Here is a 17164-nt window from a genome sequence, read left to right on the forward strand (position 1 = left end):
CCACTTGTTGGTTATAAGGGGCATCTTTTCACAGCTCTCTGCCTGCCATCAGTTCGTAAGCGGACCCAGGAAATTTAACATCCTTCTCTTTCAAAGAAGTAGAAAGGAGAGAGAGCGAGATTACTCCGTGAGGGGTTGGTGTTTTTTTTTTCTGTTTCTTTTTTTTTGGCTTTCCAAATAAGGTGCGCTTGCAACGGTAAGTTGGCGATTAGTAGCGGAGGTGAAAAATGCTGAATTAAATATTTGGAATTGGGAGGGGAGTTGTCTTTGCTACCTAATTAGGATGATTTCCTTGTACTGTCTGCTTTATTAAGAGCCAACAAGCAAGCAAACTTTTGACTTCATTATATTACATATGAGCGTACTGGGGAGGGAAAGGGGAAATCCTACTTATTATAACCAAGGTTGACAGGATCAAACTTATTAAGTGAATTAAAGGATACTTTAATTTGCATTTAAGTGGCCCTAAAGAAATAAAGCTTTAAGGCATAAATAAGAAGTAAGTAAGTAAGAAGTACTCACAACAGTGGCTTTTATGAATCCTTAGCCTTATTATTTGGACAGATTGCTTTAATAGGGTCCTCAGTATGCACTTTCCATCATAAATTAATCCATAGCATTATCTTTCAAAGATTGGAATTTTAGCTACTACAGTTAATATTTTCTTTTCCTCCTTTTCACTTCATAATCCTTGGAATATTTGGTAACTGTCATGTTCTTCATTATAAAGCTGTTCTTTAGCAACAATAAATAACATCTCTTTTGGTCTTATTAGCTCCATGTACAGTAGGAGCCAATTTGTAATAGAATAGTTGGGGAACTAGAGGGTGACAAAAAAGTCCTATATCACTTCTGACTTTATTAGATAAATCATTGAGGTTCACACCTGATCCCAGCCTCCCAGAGATAAAATATTGTTCAACAGACAGCCGTAGACTGTTATTAGTGTTTGATAACTAGGCTATAATGAATGTTTAATAGAGGAGACTTACAAAAATTCAGTGGAAAGTAATGACACTCTATGTTAACCATAAACCTAAAATAGTTATAATAGGACCCTTGGATTTAAATATGTGTCAAAGTCATCCGCTGATCACAGCAGTGGTGTAACTGGCAGCTGGCAGATGATTTCCCATAGAGTGGGTGACATCCATTGTATCTGTTGTCTTTGGAATGTTTGGAGAACTGTATATGTTAGTAAAGTCTCTCTTTTTGTTGTTGTTATTTAATGCTGTCACCTAAAATGATCTTATTTCAGACCATTGTAATTTATGAAATGACACTTAGAAATAATGTCCATTTCCTTTATAATATTTCTCCTGTTAAGTTTATAGAGATTTCACTGTTAACATTTAGTTAATATCCTAATGTATTTTACATGCAGTCCAGCTGATTTAGTTTTTACTACTTTCAAATGACATTGCAGTTTGTATAGCAGTTGTAAGTCCATTTTCTGACATTTATGTATTATGTCCAATAATTGTATATATGTATTGCTTTATTATGAAGCACATTTACTATTGAATACATAAGTTTATTTCAGAGGTTATTGTGTTTTATGTATTTCCTTCTGTTAACATCACCAATTCCCAAATTGATTGATCGTGAATGTTCCTTTTGGAATTTAGTAATGAAGTTTCCACATCTGGGTCCGTATACTTTTTTTTCTTTTGTAAGAGAGACAAGAAGTGGAATAATATTTTTCAAATAAAAATCCACCATCACTGAAGAAATGGAAATAAAAGCTTCTTTTGAAGCTGCTTTTCTGTACACCAAAGGCTGCTTGATGTATTATATTGCATTGTGAGTTTTGGTATTTCTCTGTTCCCTTTATCCAGTAAATGTATTTAATACTGAACATTTCCTTGGAGGAATGTGAATCACTCTCAGGTTTGTGATTCAGATATGAGTTTATTGTTATAGAAATAGCTAGTATATATTAAGTATGGAAAAGTAAAAAGTTGAGGCTGTACTGTTATTTTATTCAACTACGCTGAAAAGAATTGGAAATTAATGCTTTTCTGAGAGAGACCCAACGCAAAAAATAATTGATGCCCAGTTTCTGGTTTGAAGTCTACAAACTCAGGCGGTGAAGAATTACGAAGAACATAAAAATGAAAAGTGCTTAGAATTGTTTTCCATTTAGTTGAGGAAAGCAGTCATACTGTGTTAATTTGTAGTAAGAAAAAATATCTTGAACTTTATAATAAATATCAATGATCTTGATAATACAAATGTATACATATACTTCACTGCTTATTATCTTAGACATATCTGGAATATAGTTATTTCAGAAGCTAGAGTTAAGTACTAATAGTCATAAAAATCTATGTGGTACTTAATACTCTACAGTTATATTCACCATTATGTAAGAGGGATGGCAGAAAGTGAAGAGGAACTAAAGAGCCTCTTGTTGCGAGTGAAGAAGGAGAGTGCAAAACTTGGGTTGAAACTAAACATTAAGAAAACCAAGATCATGGCATCCGGCCCTCTCAATTCCTGGCAAATAGATGGGGAAGAAATGGAGGTAGTGACAGATTTTATTTTCCTGGGCTCCAAGATCACTGCAGATGGGGACTGTAGCCAAGAAATTAAAAGACGCTTGCTCCTCGGGAGGAAAGCCATGGCAACCCTAGACAGCACACTAAAAAGCAGAGACATCACCCTGTCAACAAAAGTGCGTATAGTCAAGGCTATGGTCTTCCCAGTTGCAATGTATGGCAGTGAAAGCTGGACCATAAGAAAGGCTGAGCGCCAAAGAATTGAAGCCTTTGAACTATGGTGCTGGAGAAGACTCCTGCGAGTCCCTTGGACTGCAAGGCGATCAAACCGGTCAGTCCTAGAGGAGATCAACCCTGACTGCTCTTTAGAAGGCCAGGTCCTGAAGCTAAAACTCAAATACTTTGGCCACCTAATGAGAAGGAAGGACTCACTGGAGAAGAGCCTAATGCTGGGAAAGATTGAGGGCAATAGAAGGGGATGACAGAGAATGAGGTGGCTGGATGGAGTCACTGAAGCAGTAGGCGTGAGCTTAAATGGACTCCAGAAGATGGTAGAGGACAGGAAGGCCTGGAGGAACATTGTCCATAGGGTCGCGATGGGTCGGACACGACTTCGCAACTAACAACAACAAGAGGGATATTCTTGTATGGTGAGGCTTCTCCCTGTTTACTTCGTTCTTTATCAATTCCATGTCTGCTCCAAAAAGTCCTATTCTACCAATAAAGCAAATACTTGTATTCAGAATTGAAGTGAGATATCATTGGTGATCTCTGAGCTTGATTGCTTTCTTATGATGTTTCATTACTGAAACTAGGTAACATTATCAGTGCTAGTCTCCCAAATCAGGTAACTGTCAACTTTAGAATGAGCATGGCTGCAGCCATCTTTTTCCTTCTCATTTCTAGTTGCCACATAGCACAGAGGGAGGTGGTTTGCCAGGTGTTGTGCTAGACCAGGGCTTTTCAACCAGTGGTACGGGTACCACCTGTGGTACATTGGCACCTGGTACACAACCATCCTAGAAAAGTAGCGGGGGAGGGGAACCAGTGGCAGCAGTGGCAGCATTGCACAACCCTGAGCGAGAGATGGCTGGAGCTGCAGGGCTGTCAGGGCTCAATGAAAGTGCCAGGATCGATGCTTCTTTGGGGCTGTCAGGGCTCAGTGGAAGCGCCAGGATCAGTGCCAGGCTCCAGTTGGAGCTTGGCGCTGATCCTGGTGCTTCTGAGCCCAGAAGAAGCAGCAATCAGCTGGAATGTTGCAGCATCTCCAGGGTCTTATGATTTACATTCAGATGCTTGGCAACTGATTCATATTAATGACGGTCACAGTGTCCCAGGTTCATGTGAAGTTACCAAAACCTGCTCCAACCACCCAGCAGATGGGGGGAATAAAAACCAAACACCACCCACCCCACTCCCGCTGCCAATCCTCAACAGAAATGCTCACAACAATGAAAACCTTGGACAGGAGGAAGAGCACCGCCCGGTGGGCAGGTAGGCAGGTGTCTTGCTCGGCTGTGGCTTGGGGGGCACTTTTTTCAGTGACATTGTAACTTCAAACAGTGACTAAGCAAACTGTTATAAGTCGAGGACTACCTGTACTTCATGACTTTTTTCCTTTTTTTTTTGGTCATCACGTTTTTGACACCTTGCTAGGCGACTGGTGGTACTCGGATGTTGCCATATCCTAAAAGTGGTACAAGGAGTGAAAAGGTTGAAAAGCCCTGCCCTAGACAAAACAGACTTTCTCAAACTTTCTCTCATGGGAACCAAGGTCATCAGCTGCTCCCAAGACTGCAGGCTGGGCGTTTCATGAAACACCCGCCAACAAGCTGAGTGGGGAAACGTAGTTGCTTACATAGCCTTGGGGGTGGGATTTTTTAACTTTGTATTGGGGAATTGTTATGCACGTCTTCAGACTTGGTTTCACTTTTGAAGTACCAATACTCTGTATCAATAAACATGTTTTTTGAGGAATTTGCAAGCCTCAGAGTTCTGCTTTATTTGTCTGTCGATCGGAACCATGACAGTAACGTCATCGGTGCACACTAACACTGATGATGTTATCTAGTTTGAGTAATGAAACATCTGCAAGAAGCTAGCGAGCTCAGAGAGCACCAAGGGCCCCTCAGATCCTATTTTGTTAGGGAACAAATGCAGTTGGATTCTCCTATATTTCAGGAATGTAGGTTGTAGCAGTCAGTGATGAATGTATCTGTCATTTTGCTGGTATGGCAGGTAGTATCTCTATTGCACGGATGTCAAACTCTCCGCATCACATTGCCGGAGCTGGGGTGGGTGCGGCCTCCACATGATGCAACTGGCCTGCGGGCCAGCAGTTTGACACCCCTGCTGTATTGTGTAGAACACTTGATCTCTCCCTATGCTTCAAATGTCTCCTTTGAATTAAAATACAAATGGTAGGAAAAAGGTGAAAAAGAGGCTGTTTTATTCTTCCCTAGGCTACAATATATGGTCTGTTGAATGCAAAAATAGTTTCTGCCATGGGGGTCAAATTTTGACTACTTTGTTGGTAGAATTAGCAATAAAGTTGGTAGAATGGTTCAAGTTATTATCATATAGTTGAAACTTTGGAGTACAAATAATAGTATTAAATAACTTTTACTTGAATTAGTTTGAATCACTAATCCACAAATACCAGGAACCTCTAGAAAGCTGATTCTGGTAGCCAAAATGGAAAGCTTTCAATAAACTACCATTGAAACTACCAAATCCTTATGAGCCAACCATCCCACAAAGAGTGCCTCTTTTAATAAAATGTTAAAAGCTACATCTAGTACTAGGATGCAAGCATCAGTGGAAGAAAGGGACTACTATGCATACACTTTTGCACTTCCCTTTCAGAAACGTTTGATGAGTGATTGGTAGGAAACATACACATTACCTTTCTGAATTAGAAAGCTTGATCAAAATGTGAGGGCTCTGCCTTTAATAGTTTTGTAACATTTTTGCCAGAAGAAGAATCAAACCTAAGTTTGAGGATTTTTTTTTCCCACTATGAAAAGTCTGTTTGTATATATGTTTTTCCTAAATCCATTAGACTTTAATTTTATCAAGGTTCTACATTTTGCTTACTCATTTTATTGATTTTGAAACTTTTTCTAGACAGTCTTTGTTGGGTGTTATCTATATAGAATTTATTAGAGAAGGGTTTTGAAATGTACAAAACCCTGAAAAATTAAGACTATTGGAGTCTTGAAAATTCAGCCTTCATGAAGTGTAATCACTTTGCAGTCATGTTTCTTTTCAAGGAGTTATTGAGAAATAAATGATGTACAGTAGTGGTGGCTATTAATGGTCTTTTCACTCTTTTTGCCTAGAAGGCTAAGAGGAACGTTGTATACTAAGAAAGCAAATATGCATGAAACTTCTTTCAACTTCCTTACAATGTTTAGAGTGCTTTTATAACATCCACCCAAATATCATGTACAGTTGGTAGAAAAAGCAGTTAGAAAGATTAGGCAGCAGAATTAATGTCCCTGATGAACATATGCAATGGAGTAACAGAACAGTCTTGTATGAAAAAGCCACAAAACATTAAAACAACAGGTTGGGAGCAGCAAAATTACATATGCCTATCGTAGACTCAAGCATGGAATTTGTCATAATATAAAGTCTGACAAACTGTACTCCATATCAGCTACTATTATCATTCAACCAGATGAGAATAATATTTCTTCAGTCCTGTGTGTTATTTATGGCTGTCACCAAGTATAACCAAAATGAGAAATACATCAGAAATTCCAAGGAATATTAATTCTGTCTTTTCATCCTGATTATTTCAACAACGCCTGTTTACTTTGCTATGTCAAGGTACTTTCAGGTTGATTTATTTTCTATTTAGTGTTTTTTTATTTTTATGAAATTACCTGAATTTAATACTGTACTGTACATAAAAATAATTTTGAAATATAATATCTCTGCAGGCTTACACTTTACAAAGCATTTATTTATGTTAACTTCATTCCCTCATTGCAGCCTGCCCACAGATATTAGTATGAGGAAATATACTATACTGCCTGTGAGTAATTTCTTCTACATATTCTGCAGGAGTTAGCTACATATTGGCAACAGAAGTTCAGGAGCAACGCAAAAGTGTATAATTGGATTGTGACCTAGTATATTGCATCATAAAAATATGAACATTGGAATATTTTTCTTCCACTAATGGGCAACAGTTTATAGGTTTTCCAGGATTTTTTCAGTTCGTCACAATCTTTTCTAGTATTTGGGGCACATGCAGAAATTATGAGTGTACTACAGAATGGTGGCAGTTAGTAAAACAAATTCCTCCCCATCCCTTACACAAGCAGAGAAGCAGTTTAGGCTCCAAATTATTACTTTCTGTATGATTTAGTACATAAAAATATTTCTGACAAAGAAATATATCCATTAGTTTGGTAATGACTGGAGTGCTGCTGTAACTTCATCTAGAAATTCACGTAAAGGAGCCTTGTGGGTTATTACATTATAATAAGTTGAACTAAGTTACTTTCTTTCTTGTAGACTGATTTCCTGATACTGAAGACACGATTTGAAAGCTAGGAAACATACGTGAAGATCCAATTAAACTGATTTTTATTGTTAAAAAGCCTGTGCACAGGGGGTTAATACCTGCATGGAGTTTAGATAAGAGTCCATGGAGTTCAATGGAGGTTGGAGTCAGTCCGCCTGTGGCTATGTAGGGATTCTAGTATGATCAGTCTTTTGATTCTGCACTCAGATTCCTCTTACTTCTTCACCTGTAGTTGGAATTTAGGAAGCCATCTGTTTTACATGTTTATATCAAACTAAACTTTGCATTCCCTTTGAAATAGCAAGTCTGCAACTAGATTTGGTATTATTTGGTAAAACCTAAATGGTAATAGTACCAAGTGATTACCATGTATCACTTAGGATGATATGTCAATTGCTTATAGGAAAGGGCTGCTTTTCTCCTTTGAAGGCCTATATGGCACAGGGACAGATGACTGCCTGTCTCTGAAGGTTTCTGCCCATTGCACCTGATTCAGGAGGGTAAGTATGTTCTAAGTCCCTCGATTAAACAATGTCACCTTGTGAGATTTCATTGTCTGTTGCAATGCTTGGATTAAAGCTTGGAGGGCCCTAACCCTTTTGGCCTTTTAGGAGGCCATGCACATCTGGCTGCCTCCCTCTAGTGCTAAGGCCACAACATTAGGGGAGCCTAACATATGTATATTTGTTTTATGACTTTATTATATTGGGCTAAGTTTTTTTGATTTGGGTTTTTTTTTTTGTACTGGACTATTTTAACTTTGGTTGTGGGGTTCTTTTTAAGGAACATAATTTTCACAAATGCAGATACATCCTTTGATTGAATTTTGTTTGTTTTTGGCAGACACTCCTAATATACTCACATTATTATTATTATTATTATTATTATTATTATTATTATTATTATTATTATTATTAATTAAATTTTTATACCGCCCTTCTCCCGAAGGACTCAGGGCGGTGAACAGGGCATATAATAAAACTACAAAAGTACAAAAGTTAAAAAAGAATTAAATTATTGCCCAAAATAAAACAGTAAAAATATACAAATATTAAAACCCTAAGTTAACTCCCCATCAGGCCAGGCCAGCTTGTTCAAATAAATGGGTCTTTAACCCGCGCCGGAAGGAGCAGAGATCCGGTGCCATCCGGAGCTCGACCGGCAGTTGATTCCACAGAGCCAGAGCGCCCACAGAGAAGGCCCTCCCCCTGGGGGCCACCAGCCGGCATTCTCTGACCGGAGGCACCCTGAGGAGGCCCTCTCTGTGGGAACGCACAGGGCGGAGGGGAGTCGACGCCGGCAGCAGGTGGTCCCCGAGGTATTCCGGACCCATGCCATGTAAGGACTTAAAAACCATCACTAAGACCTTGAACCTCACCCGGAAGACAACTGGTAACCAATGCAGCTCGCAGAGCAAAGGTGTAACATGGGAGTACCGGGAAACTCCCAAGACAACTCTCGCGGCCACATTCTGTACCAGTTGGAGCCTCCGAGTGGTCTTCAAGGGAAGCCCCATGTAGAGAGCATTGCAATAGTCAAGACGAGAGGTCACGAGCACATGAGTGACCGTACACAGGGCATCCCGGTCTAGATAGGGCCGCAACTGACGCACCAGGCGAACCTGAGCGAAAGCCCCCCTAGTCACGGCTACTATATGATCTTCTAAGGTAAGCCGTGAATCTAGGAGGACTCCCAAGTTGCGAGCCCTATCCACGGGGGGTAAAGACTCACCCCCCATAGAAAGTGATGGAACATTTTGAATGTCCCGGGATGCCGGAATGTACAGCCACTCAGTCTTGTCAGGGTTGAGTTGAAGTCTGTTCCTCCCCATCCAGACCCGAACCGCCTCCAGGCAACGGGACATCACAGCGAGGGCATCACTGGGGTGGTTTGGGGTCGAAATGAAAAGTTGGGTATCATCAGCATATTGATGATACCCAACTCCAAAACCACGAATGATCTCACCCAGCGGTTTCATGTAGATGTTGTACTTCATTGTATTTTCTTCCTTCTATGCATTGTCTAGATCAGAGGTCCCCAACCTTTTGGGCACCAAGGACCGGTTCCATGGAGATAATTTTTTTCACGGACTTGAGGGGGCGTGGTTTTGTGTGCTGCCTGCATCCTGTGGATGGGGCTTTGCTTGTTTGCGCAGACCGGTTACAGGCATGCCACCAACCAGTGCCGGTCCAAGGACTGGGGGTTGGGGACCCCCGGTCTAGATTATTGATTGATGTTAGCCTATTCATTATGTAGTTATTAAAACACATCTTCTGGTATTTCTTTTGAAAGTTTCTACTATCTGCTATGTTGGCTGTATTCATTTAATACTTAAATAATATTTTGCTGCCGTCTTTTTCAGCAGTTACAAAACGGATCATAAATTCAGATTCTTTTAAATTGGAGCTGAATCAAAATTATGTTAACTGAAGTGGTAAAGGTAAAGGTAAAGGTTCCCCCGCACATGCGTGCTAGTCGTTTTCGACTCTAGGGGCCGGTGCTCATCTCCGTTTCAAAGCCGAAGAGCCAGTGCTTGTCCGAGGACATCTCCGTGGTCATGTGGCCAGCATGACTAGACACCAGAGGCTCACGGAACGCTGTTACCTTCCCACCGGAGTGGTCCCTATTTTTCTACTTGCATTTTTACGTGTTTTCGAACTGCTAGGTTGGCAGAAGCTGGGATGAGTAACAGGCGCTCACTGTTACGCGGCACTCGGGATTCGACACGCCAAACTGCCAACCTTCTGATCGACAAGCTTAGCGTCCTAACCCACTGAGCCACCGCATCCCTTTACTGAAGTGGTAGCTAGCCTGAAAAATACAGTTCCATCTGCATGCTTACCATTTCTCTTTCTCTCTTTTTTTTAAAAAAAGTTCTTCACTCCCTTTGAATTTATGCATCTTTGGTGTTAGAGGGTGTTGCTTTTTCTTAGTGGTTCTGTGTTCTCTAAATATTGTGCACAGGGTTGATTCATACCCTACCAGAAAAGTATACTTTGGTTATTTTGGCCTTTATGGTAATTATGTGCATGAGCTTAAAGCAGTTATGTTGCAGAGGTTGATTGAAAAAACAAAACAAAAACACTGAGCCATAACTGGTCCTGTACAGTTATTTAAAGGGAAAAACACAGGATACTGAGTCAACGTGCTTTCATAATTGTGGCTTTTCCTCTTTTCCATGTTTCAGAATGTAGCCTCCATCCATTTTGTTCTAACACAAATGAGGCGATTGGATATTTTCATTCTTTTTAGGCAACATTATTGATCTGCCTTCATTGTCTGGTTTAGACATGCTTCAGATAAAATATTAGTGACTGTACTCTATGGATTAAGCTTGAGTGCAGGCTGACATGTGAATGCATGCCATGGAAACGTGTAGTGGAATACCATAGTAGTTAAGACCTGCCGTGTATATTTCCACTGAGTGTCTAAGGTGGGGGAAATCACTTCGGCACTAATAGAAGATACATTCACTTAAGCTTTACAGTAAAATGTGAAGTGTCCTTTAATTATCACCTTAATGCAGATTGAATGGAAAGTTCTCTGTTAACTTGACAAGCTGCTTGTAAAGAAAACACAACTTTTTATTTGTGGTAAACCATCTTTTAAACAGTATTTAAATGTCAGTTCCTAGACTTTGGTATGTGTGGTTTCCCTCTTATTTCATGATACATTCTTAACAGACAGTAGTAATGTTTCAGAGATAGGGATTGAAAGATTCTGTGGTAAAATATGTTTAAAAGACTCCATTGAAGTTGGTAGTTGTTTCAACAGCTGCAGTTTTATGAAACTATTGAGTTTTTTTATGAATGAATGCCACAAAGATGATTTGTGATGTAACTTTTTTCCATGTGTTAGTTTTAATGTACTTAACTTGGTTGTTTGGATATACATTACAGTATTATTTTTCAATATTCAGTGTTGTTTTTTCCTCTGGTCATCTATTACTGTACTACTAGTTGATCGACTTGCGTTTTATGCAGTGTTTTGATGCAATTCATTACATATACCTAGATCATTGTTTTTTTTTCAGTTACAGAAAGCTGATTATCAAATAGGTTTAAAATGTTTATCTACAAAAAAAATATAAATTATTTGATGAAAATAACTTACTGAAGGTCGTTCTTTTTATTGGAAAATTTTGTTGTGGTGCTGATGTACACACATAATGTTTATGAAGAAAAACTCTGGACTGCTTTTTAAAGAATTATACTGGCAAGTTGCGGTAGATTTTCATACTGATAGAAAGAAAAGTTCGCTTTATGGTAATTGGAAGTGAAAGCATTTAGCTAGTCGGGTGGCAGTATCTTTGGGTTGATGGCAGTTTTATCTGTGTAGAGCAAAGCATTTTTCACTGAATGATTCAGGTGTAAGATTTCGTCAGGCGTATGAGGTAGACCAGACAAAAAACATAACCAGATGAGCCAATTCTACTTTATTGTAAGCTAATTGGTGGAGCAGTGGGCTAATGCCTCCTTAAGTAACACCAGCTGCCTGCAATTAGTGCAGGTTCGCATCCCACCAGGCTCAAGGTTGACTCAGCCTTCCATCCTTCCGAGGTAGGTAAAATGAGGACCCAGATTGTTGGGGGCAATAAGCTGACTTTGTAATAATGCCGCTTGGGGTGTGTGTGAAAGCCCTAATAAGCAGGCATATACATAGAATGAAGGCTACTGCTAAGCTTGTAAGCCGCCCTGAGTCTTCGGAGAAGGGCGGGATATAAATGGAATTAAAATAAATAAATAAAATAAAATAAAATAATTCTACTTTATTCACAAAATCTTGTAAATCCAGAATTAAATATCCCCCCTCCCATTTACAGCCCAATAAACTAGGGAGAGTCTCTTTTGAGGCTTTTGCCCTACCCACATTCCTGCTCTGGGCTAAATTGCCTTTTATCTGACCATTTGTTCTGTTGCCTTTCTTAGTTCTGACTCTCAATGTCATTCCCACATACCCTTACAGATTTGGCAGTGAGGTGAGGAGAAAAGAAGGTAATAAAATAAAAATCCTATACTTGCATATCTGTAATTATATTCAATCATGCAAGCATATAGAAGTATTTTGTATTAAGTTCCTTTTAGTAGGTGACCCTGTGTTGTGTCATATGTGTCCAGTAGGATAATGTTTTCCTTATTTAAGGATCACTCTCTTTTCATGTTATAAAAGAGATTATTATATGAAGAGTTTCAGAGGATCATAAAAATGAATGACTGGCAACACATTCTTATCTACACAGTCTTGGAAGGTAGTGAAAAATGTTTAGAAAGGTTGGCTAACCATAACAAAACAATAAAGCTGGATATTATCTGGTAATGAATATTTTAATGCAACAGTTGAAAAAACATCATTCCCAAAAAATGGAGAAGAAGAGCAGTACTCATAAATTCAAAATATAAATGGTTTTATTGTTAATTTCTGCATTTACCTGTTTACTTTCTGTGCTCATGTTAAACATAAAATAGTGTGCTTTCCTCTGTTTTTTGCCCTTTAATAATCCTGATTGCTGAAAAGCAATTTCATTCTTCCTTGACGCTTTAAAATAATAGAATAGTAGAAACAAAAAGTTCATTTGAACTGTTACTGGTGCTTTGGCTGACTTCCCACGCAAGAAAGCTCACTTGAACTTTGCAATGTTTTTCTAAATTCCAGTTGTATTCACACAATTCAGCATACCAAAGAAATAAATGTAATGTCAATAAAGTTATCATCATCACCATCACCATCACCGTCGCCATTGTCTAACCACTGCAGGATGAAGACCTCTTCTGCATGTTTCCAACCAATATGGTTCTGAGCTTTCTTTTGCCAATTGGGCCTGCAAAACTTGCTAATGTCATCAATCCATGTTTCGTGGATGCTTTTTATCAAGTGGGATCCATTCTATGACTGCCTCGGTACACCTGCCATCAGTTGTTCTTGCTCTGTGACCAGCCCATTTCCATTTCAGTTCTTTTACTCTCTTGATGATACTGTATACTTTTGTTTGTATTCTAATTCATGTGCAGGTCTTTCTATCTTGTCTTATAATGCTAAGCATGTACAGTAGTGGCCAAAACTGTGGAAATCTTTTGGGAAAAGTGTGCAGTAGAAATGCCACCTTTAGTTAAGTTTCCACCAATTTTTCTTCTAATTACTTTATAACTGTAGTGTTGTTCACTTAATAATACTATTTTACATCACTTTCTGGGCAACCAGTCAACTCTTTGCACCATTACTTTAATTTTATTACGTTTTACAAGCTCACTAAATGAAAGGAAAAAAAACCCAACCAACTTGATAGCAATCACATAACACACTGACAAATGTCCTCTTTTAAGCTTCAATAGATGACATCAATAAGTGAATTCTACTGTGATCTGATTGGCTCATTGCCAAAACAAGATGACACCTGATTGTCTTTCTAAACACTTGTGCTCATTGGCTACAATCAGATGAAGGAAAGCTACCTTACAGTATATCAACCTAAGCAAGTTGTGCTTTCTTTTTCTGGTTATTTGGCTATAACTTTTCATTGAATACAGTACAAATAATTGAACAAATGTTGCATTACATTCTTGATTAAATTATCTTTCCATTGATATATAATTTTATGGTACTACTTCCCCCAAAAAGTGTTGTTATTATCCATCAGACCTAAAAAAATACACTTTTCCCAAAAGGTTTCCACAATTTTGGCCACTACTGTATCTTTTCATGACTCTGCACCACTCATAGCTTTTGTATTGACTGTGAGGTTACTGTCCATGTTTCACCAGCATGTGTTAGAACAGGTAGCACACACAAATCAAAACCTTTTCTCTTCAGAGGCAACAGAGTAGTAGATTTTGCTGAATGTCAATAAGGTAGAAGTTGAAAAATACCTTTAAGAGAAATACCTTTACACAGAAAACGTATATTTTTGCATCTCGAAACATGCATTAAGAAACATCTTTTTAAAATGTAGCATTACCTTCTTTTACAAGTAGTCCTTGGTTTAGCAACCACAATTGGGACCAGTATTTTTGTTGCTAAGCAAGTCAGTTGTTAAGTGATTGACACCCAATTTTATGACCTTTTTGCCATGGCTTTTAAAAGAATCACTGCAGTTGAATCACACGGTCATTAAGGGAATCTAGCTTTCTCCATAGACTCTGGGAAGGTCACAGATTTTGATCAATGACTATGGGGATGCTGTGATGGCTGTAAGTGCAAGTTAAAAGGCACTTTTTTTAGAGCACTTGTTACTTTGAATGATTATTAAATGAATGGTTGTAAGTTGACAACTACTTATAATTCACTGGGCTTCCTCTACCAAAGCAGAGATCACATTTCATTTGCAGATGTTACACCATGCATTTCTCGGTTCAGAGATGCAGAAGTACTGTAGAGATCACTATGTGAATTAGAATGCTGTGTTATTAAAGGCTACCTGGAAAATATCAGTGATTATAGAATGGTACCCATTCTATTTTGACTGATCTGCCTTGTCAGCCTGTTGTATATGGCTTGAATTAGGTGCTGGCCTGGGTGATAGACAGGATTTAGTTCCACTGATTTGTTCTTTCTCTGAGTGTTTCCAGGAATTATCTGGCTCTTCTAATGTTTGTGTGGTCAGTTGTTCTAGTGAGGTATGTGGTTCATTTGGTTCATTCTGAGGGCATGGGTGACACTTAGCAATTCTGGTCTTCTTTCTTGCAGTTATGTATTTTTACATTCTTTTATGCAACTGGCTACACATTTATTGGGTGGGGAAAAAACCCCTCACTGCATTTATTGACCACAATGCTGGCTTAAGGGGACTAGTTGAGAAAGAGGCTCTGAAAAAATTGGGGTCAAACTTGACAAGGCTAGCTCCATTCTCATTTTCCATTTAGACTCTAAACATTTGCTGTTAATTTAAAAGAAGTATTAGGGATATAATCTCCAATTCAGTTGAACACTTAACAGCGGTTAACAATGACTTCAATGCAAAATATGTAACATTAACTAATCCTACGGTAATAAAAAGTCTCAGCTAACATTTTTTTACATTATTTTCTTACATTTACCAAAATACAGTATTATTACAAAACTAGATAAGACTAAAAAAATAAAACTGCATTTGAATACAATGTTAAGACCTTGTGCTGTAGAGGGTGATAAATTAAGACTATTTTCTCTTACGCTGGTTTTTATCTATGTGATTGTAATTGTTTTATTGACTTGGATTTGAATTCATGTAAATATGAACTTCCCGAAATCTTTCCTTTGAAGAAGCATGCAAATGTTGATCTATATGCTATTAAAACTCTTGTATCTGTTTGATTGTAATCTTCAATTGGGCGATCATAGGACAATAGCTGAATCAGCATACCTCAGATGGACTAATTTACAGAATGTGTCCAAAATCTGGGACCCATGACTCCCATGGGATTTAAATTTGACAAAGTTCTGGACAGTTCAGTGCTGTCGTGCTACTGCACCTCCACAGACAAGTGATTGTTATTTCCAACACTTGCTGCCAGATTCCTACATGGAAAATCATTGGAGAAGCCAGCAAGAGGTCGGAGGTCACTCATACTGCTCTTTGCCTGCTCATGGTCCTTTTCTGTTTAGGTAAGAAAATATGTCTGAAATGGCCTATCGAATTATGAGTTGTTTGGTAAATTAGTAAAATCAGTCAGTTGGAAATATCAGACATAGGTGGATTTGTAGAGATTTCTTTTTAAAAAAAAACATGCTTACAGGTGATCAAGCTGCTTTTCCTTGCCTTATTCTTCATATAAAATACAAATAACAGTTATTTAAAAACCTTGTTATTTGTATATTTGAAAACAAAGTGCTCAAATATTTTTATATGAGGATAGTAAAATGCAGAGATAAAGAATGGCTATTTGATAATTTGTGTGTTAATATACAAAGTTGTGTATCCATGTAAACTGCTTTAATATTGATTTATCTGAGGATTGCACTTGCTTTGTAAACATACGGATTAAAAAAAACTTTCCAGTTTCTTTTAATGGCTAGTTGTTACTTTAGTTTTTGACAAAGAGATAATTCTGTCTTGATTAATTAAATGACCAAGAAATATTTTACATAACTCTTTAAAAAATACAAATGTGGGTGGCAAGGACATTTGGTTATCCAGCATAAATTTCAGCAGTGGGTGTTCAGTTAAGGGGAGGTAGTATTTTAAGCATGTAGTTCATGGGGACAAGAACTATATTTTGGACACGTATCAAATTTCAAGTAGAATTTGTTACGATTGCCTATGTGTGAGCAGTATTTGGAATAAACTCATTTTTTAGCAGAGTATTATTTTGCAAGAATATATAATGTTTTAGTGAATAGTCTTATTTTTAGCTTTTACTTTATAGGATTTTGTCTAGATGAAAATAATTTATGTGCACATTTGGAAACGTATGCATGTATTTTGGAAAAGGTTTATTTTATGATAAAATGTACAGTGCTGTTAACATTTCAGATGTGTATATAGGTAAGTCTTATTTGTTGATACTACAATGAAGCAAAAAGTTCTAAAATAAAATGTCCTACAGGTAGTTCTCAAATCACAACCATTTGTATATTGATGATTTGACGTTATGAAGGCCTCAGAAAAAGTGACTTATGCCCCATCCCCGAAGTGACGACCATTGTGCAATTTGGGCACTTGGCAACTAGTGTACATTTACACCGATTGCAGTGTTTGCGGTCACAAGGTTGCTATTTGCAACTTTCAGAATCAGCTTCCAGCAAGCAAAATCATTTGGGGGAGCTAATTTTACTTAACAACTACTTGTTTCACTTAAGGACTGCTTGATTCACTTAACAGTCATGGTGATTTGCATAGCAACCCTGTTAAAAATGGTCAAAAACTAGGTTCAGTTACGTGATGACTTGCTTAAGATCCGGACCCCTTAGTGATTGAAATTCAAAATTCTGATCCCAGTTATGATCATAATTTGAGAATAACCTGCACTGGAATATGTCTGGAAACAAATTGTGCCCGTATGTGTGGTTATGTATCTGCCCAAATAAAAAAAAAGACTTTACTTTGATTTTCCATTTTTCCTTACATTGATTAAAACTAGCAAAATGTGATTCCATCTAATGAGTTTGAAATTGACTTCTATGATAGTATATAGGCTTTTGTATTTTCGTATTT

At 38.0% G+C, this 17164-nt stretch overlaps 1 protein-coding gene across 1 annotated transcript in view; it reads left to right on the plus strand.

Moving 5' to 3' along the window:
• Window positions 1-17164, plus strand: part of UST (uronyl 2-sulfotransferase) — a gene marked incomplete at its 5' end in the record, with an annotated part of 116141 nt that overhangs the window by 5086 nt on the left and 93891 nt on the right. The window lies entirely within an intron of this gene.

Source organism: Vipera berus, assembly GCF_964194415.1.
Source record: "Vipera berus genome assembly, chromosome: 1".
Taxonomy (NCBI): Eukaryota; Metazoa; Chordata; class Lepidosauria; order Squamata; family Viperidae; genus Vipera; species Vipera berus.